Genomic DNA, 11,056 nt, shown 5'->3' on the forward strand with positions numbered 1-11,056 from the left:
ACAAAAGTAAAAGTTATAAATGAATATCACAATAGAAGAGAAAGAACGATAGCCAATTCATAGTTCAATAAACAGACAAATGTACCAAATAAGATATAACTAAAAAAATTGTTACATAAAAGAGAAAAAAGTACTTAAATACATAAGTGAAACTAAAGTGAAACAAACTACAAAAATACCATCCATAATTTATAAAGAGATTTCATAAAATTTTCTCTAAAATCTAAAGTGAAACTAAAGAATGTGACATAAAAGAGAAAATAGAAGGGAAAGGGGAAATTTTGGATTATAACAATCCATATAGAAAAAATATACCAAACAAAATCCATAATAGAGAACCAAGCACAATTAAACTAGAAGAATAAAAATGTCACACAATAGAGAGGGTGTTTTTGTTTGAATAATTAATTGTGCGAATACAACCATTACGTAAAATAATATATATATATATATATATATATACACGAAAAATAATAAAATAGAGAATAAAGAAAGTGAAAAATTGTGAACAAACCATATTACCAAACTAGAACCAAATACTTCAATTGAATCAAAAGAGGGAAGAGAAAAAGTGAAAAAAAAATAAATAAACTATTCATCATGCCAAACAAAATAAATAGATAAATTCTACCTTGTGTCCAAAAGAAATATATAATATTTCTTACCTAAAAAAATTCCAAATGTATAAAATAAAAATGTGCAAAGAATAATAAAATAAAAAAAATAATGTGAAACTATATGAAGATATTTGAAGAGTCTGCACCAAATTATGGTAGAAAGCAAATAAAATAAAACTAAAAGAATGTGCCCATACAAAAAGACAACACAACATAGACTAAGGGTGAAAAAAAATAAATTTTATATTTGTCCAACACATAAGAATCTATTTCTAAAAATGACCAAATAAATAAAATAAAAACAGTACCAAAAATAAATAACAACACAAAAAATTAATACAAAAACTGAAGCTCAGATGGCACATAAAAAAGTTAGGGAAAAAAATCATCCATAGTGCAAAATGCAACTATGCCAAAAAAAATCTCCTAAAAATGACCAGATGGGTAAAATAAGGAAGTAATAAAAAATTAATACTAATATTAAAATGAATAGAAAACTAAAGCGAGAGACCATGACACAAAAAAATTAAAAAAAATAATAAATTCAAATGGCAACTATGCCCCAACAAACAAATAAATGCTACATCCCAAAGATATAATATAATCAAATAACTAAAAGAAGAAGGTACCAAAAATAATAAAACACACAAGAAAGTAATACATAATATATCAAGAGAGTTATAATAATGTGTAAAATGAAGCACAAAATTAATAAATCAATTAATAAATTTAAAAAAGTCAACTAATAAGGAGAAGAGAGAGTGATAAAAATTTGGACAATCCATAGTTAAAAAAAAATTCACAGAAAGAAAAAATAGTAAGACTTTTTGAACCCTTGTATAGTGCAAATACAATCCAAAATATCGGTAAAACTAAAAGAATGTCACATAAAAAGAGACCGTAGAAGAGGGAGGGGAAATTGGAACAATCTAGTGCAATAACATTAGAAAAACAATAATGTTGAAATAATGGTAGACAACGAGACAAAATAAAGCTAGAACTATAAAAACAAGCAAATAAAATATAGAAAAAAAAAAGGAACTAATTAAAGAATGTCAGACACTAACAGAAGAAGAGAGAAATTCATCCATAGTAGAAACAATGTAACTAACAACCAAAAGAATGTCACAAAAAGTAGAAACGGGAAAACAATTAAACCATCCGTGCAAAAAAGTATTAAAAAATTATATTTCTAGTCCCAAAGAAATTTAATTCAATATTCTACTTTAAAAGAGAAAAAAAATCTACCAAGAATAGCAATAAAGTGAAACTAGAACATCACTCATATAATTAACAATTCACAAATTAGAACAGTCCACATCTGAATCACATAAAATATAAAAGTGAAACTAGAAGAGAAAAATTATAATTAGAAAACAATATAAAAAGCAACTAATGATGGACATTAGAAGAGAAAAATAATAATTATTTGAACAATCTATAGTTCAAACAATATACCAGATAATAGTAGAACAATAAAGTCCCATAAAAGAAACATATTATAAAAATATGAAGTGCAACAATGTACAAATTAAAACTAACAAAGCAATATATCAAATAATAATATAACTAAGATATGATGTGTTGCACTATGCACAAATTAAAACTAAAGCAATATACCAAAGAAATATATCATAAAAATATGATGTGCAACATTATGCACAAATTTAACTAGAGAAAAAAATATACAAATGTAAAACTTATAAATGAATCAATAGAAGAGAAAGAATGATAGCTCCATTGATCATAGTTCAATAAACAATTATTTATTAGAACTAAAAATGATAAAACTAAGAGAAATAATACAAATTAAACTAAAATAGAAAAGAGAGTGACGATTCAATAAACAATTAATTATTATGCTAGATTCTCTCAAGTCTTAAGCTCAAAACTCCTCGCCGTTGAATCTGGGGATCCAAAACTCCACCGTGACCCCTAATTCAGGCAACCTCCAATCGAGCATGATTTTTTTTTGTTGACTCTGAACTAATTTCAGCAACAATCGGAGTTCCACAACAAAATAAACAGTATTCAGTTCGAGTAACCCGTGATTTTATCAGATTTCAACTGATTAGAAGAGAAAAAATCCCATCGAACTTAGCTATATAAATACTGGCAGGACGCATGCTCTTCTTCATCTTGTAGTGTGACTTCCTTCATTCTTACATCCTTTCCATCCTTTGTCAATCAGACTTGGATTGCAATAGAAAGCTGTAAGTGAGGAGAAGGGAGAAAGAAGGAAAGATGGAGAATTAGGGCTTCCCTTATCTTTTTTTTTTTTGCTCTTTTTTATTATTATTATTATTATTATTTTACTAACTTTCCCCCCTACTATTTTTTTGTAGGAGTTACGGTGCAACTAAAGGAGTACAACAAAACATGTTTTTTTTTTTTTAATCTCATCGACCCGTCTTTGGTGCGCTTATGTATCCTGATCGTCATGGAAGGGCCCCCGCAAAGGCTTACAACTCTCCCATTCGATCACCCTAGGTGGATCCTGAAAAGGTCTACTTTGTAGCACCGTTCGTACATTCTGATCGTCACGGGAGAGGCCCCGCAAAGGCTTACAACTCTCCCATTCGATCACCCTAGGTGGACCCGAAAAGATCTGTAGCACCGTTCGTACATCCTGATCGTCATGGGAGGGGCCCCGCAAAGGCTTACAACTCTCCCATTCGATCACCCTAGGGAGGATCTCGGAAAGGTCTACCTTGTAGCGCCGCTCGTGTATCCTGATCATCATGGGAAGGGGCCCCGCAAAGGCATACAACTCTCCCATTCGATTACCCTAGTGAGGATCCTCGAAAGGTTTGCCTTGTTATGTTACTCCTTGATCAAAATTTGAAGATAAGGGAAATATGCCATTGTGTATTTGAAGATGAGGCGGATATGCCATCAAACTTTGAAGATGAGAAGAATGTGCCATCAAGATTTTGAATGGAGTTAGGTTGGCTAGAGTCGATCTCGCATACAAGGCGGAGCCAGACGGACCGGAGTTGTCCTCGCATATGAGGTGGAGCCGGATGGACTAAAGTCGTCCTCGCATATGAGGTAGAGCTAGACAAACCATACTTGATCTTGCATATGAGGTAGAACCACACCCACATTTTTGGAGAGGAAGCGAAGCTACACAAATTTTGGAGAAGAGGTGAAGTTGTACCAATATTTTGGAGAGGAAACCAAACCGCACCACAACTTTGAAGATCTTGAAGTCGCGTCATCAGTTTGGCGATGAAACGAAGCCACGCCACGACTTGGAGATGAAGCGAAGCCGCGCTATTTGTTTGGAGATGAAATGAAGCCACGCCACGACTTTGAAGATGAAGTGAAGCCGCGTCATTAGTTTGGAGATGAAACGAAGCCACGCCACAACTTTGAAGATGAAGTGAAGCCGCATCATTAGTTTGGAGATAAAGCGAAGCTGCATCATGATTTTGTAGATCGAGTCATTGAAGATGAAGCCGAGCCATGCACACCGACCTTGAACTTGAAGATGGAGCAGAGTCATGCACACCGACCTTTAACTTGAAGATAGAAGTGGGGCCATGCATGCCAATCTTGAACTTAAAGATGGAGAGGCATCAACGAAACCTTTGAACTTAAAGATGGAGAAGTATTGATGAAGCCTTTGAACTTTAATATGGAGAAGCATCGACGAGACCTTCACACTTGAGTTTGACAAAACATCGACAAATTCTTTGCATTTGAGTTTGATGAAGCATGAAGCTTTGGCATTAGGCTTGACTTTGTGACTTTGAGCATGAAGATGAAGCATCGATGGAGCCACTAAACTTGAAGATGGAGGAGAGTATAAGTTTACTTTTAAAGAAGAAGCGAAGCGCATTCTACGTGTGTGCGTTTTATTTACTGTGTTGGCTCCTTACGTGGGATGAACATCTTCAACCCATTGTGTTGCCCTTAATAGGGATGAGCATCTTCAATCTGAAGTGTCATTCTTTGACGGGGATGATCAGCATTAATCTTGTAGTATTAGGTGGTTGTGGTACCTCTTTGATGGACTAAACTTAAATTTCTTTAAGTTTCCTTCGTACCTTTAAAGAAAGGGATCGAATCATTACGTAGTTCAAGTTTTTTTTTTTTTTTTTTAACTGGACTGAACTTGAAGTTTCTTTCGCACATACCCTTCTTATAGGGATCAAGTCATAATGTAGTTCAAAGAGATTTTTTTTTCCTTTTTATGTACGATTGAACTTAAATTTCTTTAAGTTGCCTACCCTGTATAATGGAAAGGATCAAGTCGTAACGTAGTTCATACAATTTTTTTTTTGGGTCGTTCACATTTTAAGCTCATGCTGGCTAGGAGCATCATGCTGTTTAGGTTCTTGCGATGAGGAGCTTTTTCATTTAAACTTCAGAAGCTCTTATTTCATCATGGTTTTGATTATCCTCTTCATTTGTAGGATTCGTCAATACGATGAGTTTTGGCTTCACTATCAAGAAACTTTATGTACTTATGTCAACAAAAAAAATTTTCTCTTCATGCGTGAAGGGACACGACTGTGAATCTTTTCGTCGTTGTTTTCTTCATGGAATGACATTGGCTTCAAGATTTTCATCCTTCCTTTACGTTGATCGCTTGTTGTCTTGAGATGATCAAAAGCAGATGTTAGACATCTTTCTTTCATGTGGATATACTTAGCCTTTTAAAGGCTGAAGCTTGAGCAGAAGTAGTCGTTGGACATTGGTCTTCTTCTCCTATCGTGCCCATACTCGATCTTTGAAAGACCGAAGATCGAGCACATGAATGCTTAATACGATCGAAGACAGAAGTTCTTGGCTTCATTTCTTCTGAGTCTTTGACTTCTTCGGTAGTCACATGATTGTTGTCGACTTCCACTATGCAGACAGTGTGACATACAATAACTTCTAATACTTTCCCTGGATGATTATTGAGAAAGCTTCTTGGGAGAAATTCTACCGAAATTGCCAGCCGTCGGAATTGAGGGAAGTGGGTCTTTCCTCGGTTTGTGGTTCAAAAAGTCCCTCGTAGGTTGGCGATACTTAGCTCCATGTTGTGAGCGCGGGTCGCTAATTCTTCAAAGGTACGGGGTAGAGGAGTTCCCAGTGCATACCCTGCGTGCACATTTCCACAGTAGACAACTCGGTGAATCGATATTTGCAATCCAGACTCAGAGCTCTCCATCGATTGATGTAGTCAACGACTGGTTCCCCTTTCCGTTGTTTGGAGTTTGTCAGCTCCATCATGTTGACGGTGTGTCTGGTGCTGTAGAAACGATTCAAGAATTCTCTTTCAAGTTGCTCCCAACTGTCAATCACCTCAGGCTCTAAGTCTGTGTACCAATCAAAAGCGTTCCCTTTGAGGGATCTGACGAACTGTTTGACCAGTAGATCTCCTCTTGTTCCCGCATTTTTGCATGTTTTACAAAGTAGGCGATGTGTTGCTTTGGGTTTCCCTTTCCGTCGAATTGTTAGAACTTTGGAGGTTGATACCCAGCTGGTATTCTCAGGTTGTCGATTCTCTTGGTGTATGGCTTGGAGTACATAAAGGAGGTTTGCAATGGTCCTTCGTACTGAGCTCTTATGGAGTTTGTAATCATATCCTTGAGTTGTTGAACTGACAGGGAGGCAAAATTGTGGTGGCTGACTTTCCTGCAAGACAGTCTTTCCTTTGTCATTGGCTTTTGTAGCATGGGATTGACTTGATTCAGCAGTATCTCGAGCCTGTATCTGATCTCTTAACGCAACGATTTCATGATCTCGCTCCTCTACAGCCTTCATTAGGAGATTTATCTTTACCTTCAACTCTACCATGGTCGACTTAGTCGTTACGTCAGTCATCATGACAGAGTCATCAAAATGTGAATCTTTCTCTAATAGATCAGTAACAGAAGCATAGTTTCAAACAAGGGATTTTCTCTGATGACGATCCTGCCTTTAGAAAATTCCATCAGCTAGCCATAGATTTCCTCCATGATGATAGAGCAAGTAAGTGTTGCTTGCGACGGTAGCTTTGGATGTAACTTTCTTTGGTGCCATCTGTAGATTTCTTGACTCGGATGACGAGAGAGAGATGAGAGGTAGAAAGGTCCCACTGGGCGTGCCAAAGTTCACATGAGGTTTCCTGAGAAATGTGTTTCGTGGAGTTGAACTTAAGTTGGTGATGTTGGAGTTGATTTGATGCGATGTGGTTCGATCAGTACTTGATCCTCTGATTCTCTCTCGGTTGGGTGGATGCGCTTGACTTGAAGAAGGAAAGTACCAAACGTTCTTGTAGAAGAAGTCTTGGAAGCTTGGAGTAGAAGTCTTGGAAGAGTATTTGTGTCTTCTTGTCTTCTGCCTTATAGAAGTGCAGCTTCAGGAATCTTGGAAGCTTGAAGTAGAAGTCTTGGAAGAGTATTTGTGTCTTCAAAGGTCTTCTGCCTTATAGGAGTGCAGCTTCAAGAGTCTTGGGAGTTCTCGCTTGTTAGTGAATTCTCTCTGGGTTTTCTGAGTGTAGAAAAATGTTGCTCCTACAAATGAAGAGAACTTCTCTATTTATAGAGTTCTCAAGTGGGCTTCGTGGGCTTGGTTGGTCCATGGGTCTGACCCTTGGGCCCAATTAATTTGTTTTGGGTCTGATCTGGAATTTGGGTCCAATTCAACTTTTTTTATAGTTTGGACTTTAAGCCCAAATAGTATTATCAAATTGGACCAATTTAATCTCATCTGATTCATCCACGTGACGTCATCGAAACTTGTCTTCAGTTTAATTTGAGATGTGTCAAAAATTGGACCCAACGTCAATGATTTAGAAATTCTTTGTTAATTTTGCAAACGACGTGGTGACTTGTGATTGGTCCAAAATTTCTCATTCAACAAATGCCCCCTTTTCGATATTTATGCATGTATGGGTGGATGATTTTGAAAAGAATGTAATTTGAGATAAAGGTATGATTTTTTTTTACTCTGTTAATTTGATGCCATCATGATCAAAATATGAGAATTTAGCTCAAAATTTTGATTTGAAATCTTGTTCGTTTGACACACAAGCCAAGTAAACTTTAATTTGAACTTTTATAATGTTCCACTTTAATTGAAAATTTAATTTAATTCGAATTTGGAATAGAATTTGGGGTGAAATTGAATCTTGATCAATTTTGGTTTTAGATAAAAATTTGGGATATGTTCAATTTTACTTGGAAATGAGTATAGAAACTAAGGCTGATTTAAATTTGAGATAAAATTTGGAATATAGCCAAATTTTGACTCGGAATTTTATTCATAACTCAATATCAAGGTTAACCATTCGAATATTCATAAAATTTGGGATATGGACAAATTTTAATTTTGGACGGATTTGACATTTATCTCACCCGATTTGGCTGGCTCGTTGGAGAGAGCGAGATTTTGAGTGAGAAAGTGGGAAAGAGCAAGATTTTAGGAGAGAGCGAGATTGTGGGAGAGAGCGACATTGGAGAGAGCGAGATCGTGGGAGAGAGCGAGACCAGCGAGAGCATTTCGAGCCAGAGTGGAGAGAGCGAGATTTTAGGAGAGAGCGACATTCGAGAGAGCGAGATTGTGGGAGAGTGCGAGATCGTGCGAGATTCTCCTTTTTTTATTATTATTATTAATTTTTTTCTTTTTTTTTTATCTCAGCAGCCATCTGCTTTGTGGTTAGCGATACCAGCCTTAGCGAGATTTCCTTCTCCATACTGTTTGCTTATGCCAGATTCTCTCAAGTCTTAAGCTCAAAACTCCTCGCCGTTGAATCTGAGGATCCAAAACTCCACCGTGACCCCTAATTCAGGCAACCTCCAATCAAGCATGATCTTTTTTTTTTGACTCTTAACTAATTTCAGCAAGAATCGGAGTTCCACAACAAAATAAACAGTATTCAGTTCGAGTAACCCGTGATTTTATCAGATTTCAACTAATTAGTAGAAAAAAATCCCATCGAACTTAGGTATACTGGTAGGACGCATGATCTTCTTCATCTTGTAGTGTGATCTCCTTCGTTCTCACGTCCTTTCCATCCTTTGTCAATCAGACTTGGATTGCAATAGGACTCTAAGTGAGGAGAAGGGAGAAAGAAGGAAGGATAGGGAATTAGGGCTCATTTTTTTTTTTTTTTGCTCTCTTTTTTTTATTATTTTTTTACCAACTTGCCCCTCTATTATTTTTTTGTAGGAGTTATGGTGCAACCAAAGGAGCACAACAAAACAAGTTTTTTTTTTTTTAATCTCATCGACCCGACTTTGATGCGCTCGTGAATCCTGATCGCCATGGGAGGGGCTCCTCAAAGGCTTACAACTCTCCCATTCGATCACCCTAGGTGGATCCCAAAAAAGTCTACTTTGTAGCACCGTTCGTACATTTTGATCGTCATGGGAGGGGCCCCGCAAAGGCTTACAACTCTCCCATTCGATCACCCTAGGGAGGATCTCAGAAAGGTCTAACTTGTAGTGCAGCTCGTGTATCCTGATCGTCATGGGAGGGGCCTCGCAAAGGCTTATAACTCTCCCATTCGATCACCCAAGATCTACTTTGTAGCGCCGCTCGTATATCCTGTTCGTCATGGAAAGGGGTTTTGCCTGCATACAACTTTCCCATTTGATCACCCTAGTGAGGATCCTCAAAAGGTTTGCCTTGTTATGTATCCTTGATCAAAATTTGAAGATAAGGGAAATATGCCATTGAGTATTTGAAGATCAGGCGGATATGCCATCAAACCTTGAAGATGAGAAGAATCTGCCATCAAGATTTTGAACAGGAGTTGGCTAGAGTCTATTTCACGTACAAGGGCCAGACGGATGGGAGTTGTCCTCGCATATGAGGTCTGAATGGACTAAAGTCGTCCTCCATATGAGGTACAGCTAGACAAACCAAACTTGATCTCACATATGAGGTGAAGTTGTACTAATTTTGGAGAGGAAACGAACCCGCACCACGACTTTAAAGATGGAGCGAAATCGTGTCATTAGTTTTGAGATGAAACGAAGCCACGCCACGACTTGGAGATGAAGCAAAGCTGCGTCATTAGTTTAGAGATGAAACGAAGCCACGCCACGACTTTGAAGATGAAGTGAAGCCGCGTCATTAGTTTGGAGATGAAACGAAGCCACACCACGACTTTGAAGATGAAGTGAAGACGCGTCATTAATTTGGAGATGAAGCGAAATGCGTCATTATTTTGTAGTCCGAGTCATTGAAGATGGAGCTAAGCCATGCATACTGACCTTGAACTTGAAGATGGAGTGGAGTCATGCATATCCACCTTTAACTTGAAGATTTAGTGAGGCCATGCATGCCAATCTTGAACTTAAAGATGGAGAGGCATCAACGAAGCCTTTGAACTTAAAGATGGAGAAGTATTGATGAAGCCTCTGAACGTAAATATGGAGAAGCATCGACGAGACCTTCACACTTGAGTTTGACAAAGCATCGACAAATTCTTCGCATTTGAGTTTAATGAAGCATGAAGCTTTGGCTGGCTTGACTTTGTGACTTTGAGCATGAAGATGAAGCATCGATGGAGCCTCTAAAACTTGAAGATGGAGAAGCGTATAAGTTTACTTTTAAAGAGGAAGCAAAGCGCATTCCACGTCTGTGCCTTTTATTTACTGTTTTGGCTTCTTACGAGGGATGAACATCCATTGTTTTGCCCCCAATAGGGATGAACATCTTCAATTTGAATGTCATTCTTTGACGGGGATGATCAACATCAATCTTGTAGTATTATACTTAGGTGGTTGTGGTACCTCTTCTAATGGACCAAACTTAAATTTCTTTAAGTTTTCTTCGTACCTTTAAATAAAGGGATCGAATCATGACGTAGTTTTTTTTTTTAACTGGACTGAACTTGAAGTTTCTTTCAAGCTACACATTCATGTCTTAATAATAGGGATCAAGTAATAATGTAGTTCGAAGGAATTTTTTTCCTTTTTATGCGCGACTAAACTTAAATGTCTTTAAGTTGCCCACGTACCCTGTATAATGAAAGGGATCAAGTCGTAACGTAGTTCATACAATTTTTTTCTTGGGGTCTGTTCACATTTTAAGCTCATGCGGGTTATAAGCATCATGCAGTTTAGGCTCTTGCGATGAGGAGCTTTTATTTAAACTTCAGAAGCTCTTATTTCGAATTGACTTGATTCAGCAGTATCTCGAGCATGTATCTGATTTCTTAAAGCATCGATTTCATGATCTCGCTCCTCCATTAAGAGATTTATCTTTACCTCAGATCTGCCATGGTCGACTCAGTCATTACGTCAGTCATCATGACCGACACTACATCAAAATGTGATTCCTTCTCTGATAGATCAGTAACAGAAGCATAGTTTTCAAATAAGGGATTTTCTCTGATGACGATTCCGCCTTTAGGAAATTCCATCAGTTGGCCCCAGATTTCCTCCGTGATGACAGAGCTTATGTAAGTGTTGCTTGCGACGGTGGTAGCTTTTGATGCAACTTTCTTTGAT

Source organism: Benincasa hispida, chromosome 4 (assembly GCF_027475165.1).
Source record: "Benincasa hispida cultivar pf3 chromosome 4, pf3_genome.v1.1, whole genome shotgun sequence".
In the NCBI taxonomy this organism is placed as follows: domain Eukaryota; kingdom Viridiplantae; phylum Streptophyta; class Magnoliopsida; order Cucurbitales; family Cucurbitaceae; genus Benincasa; species Benincasa hispida.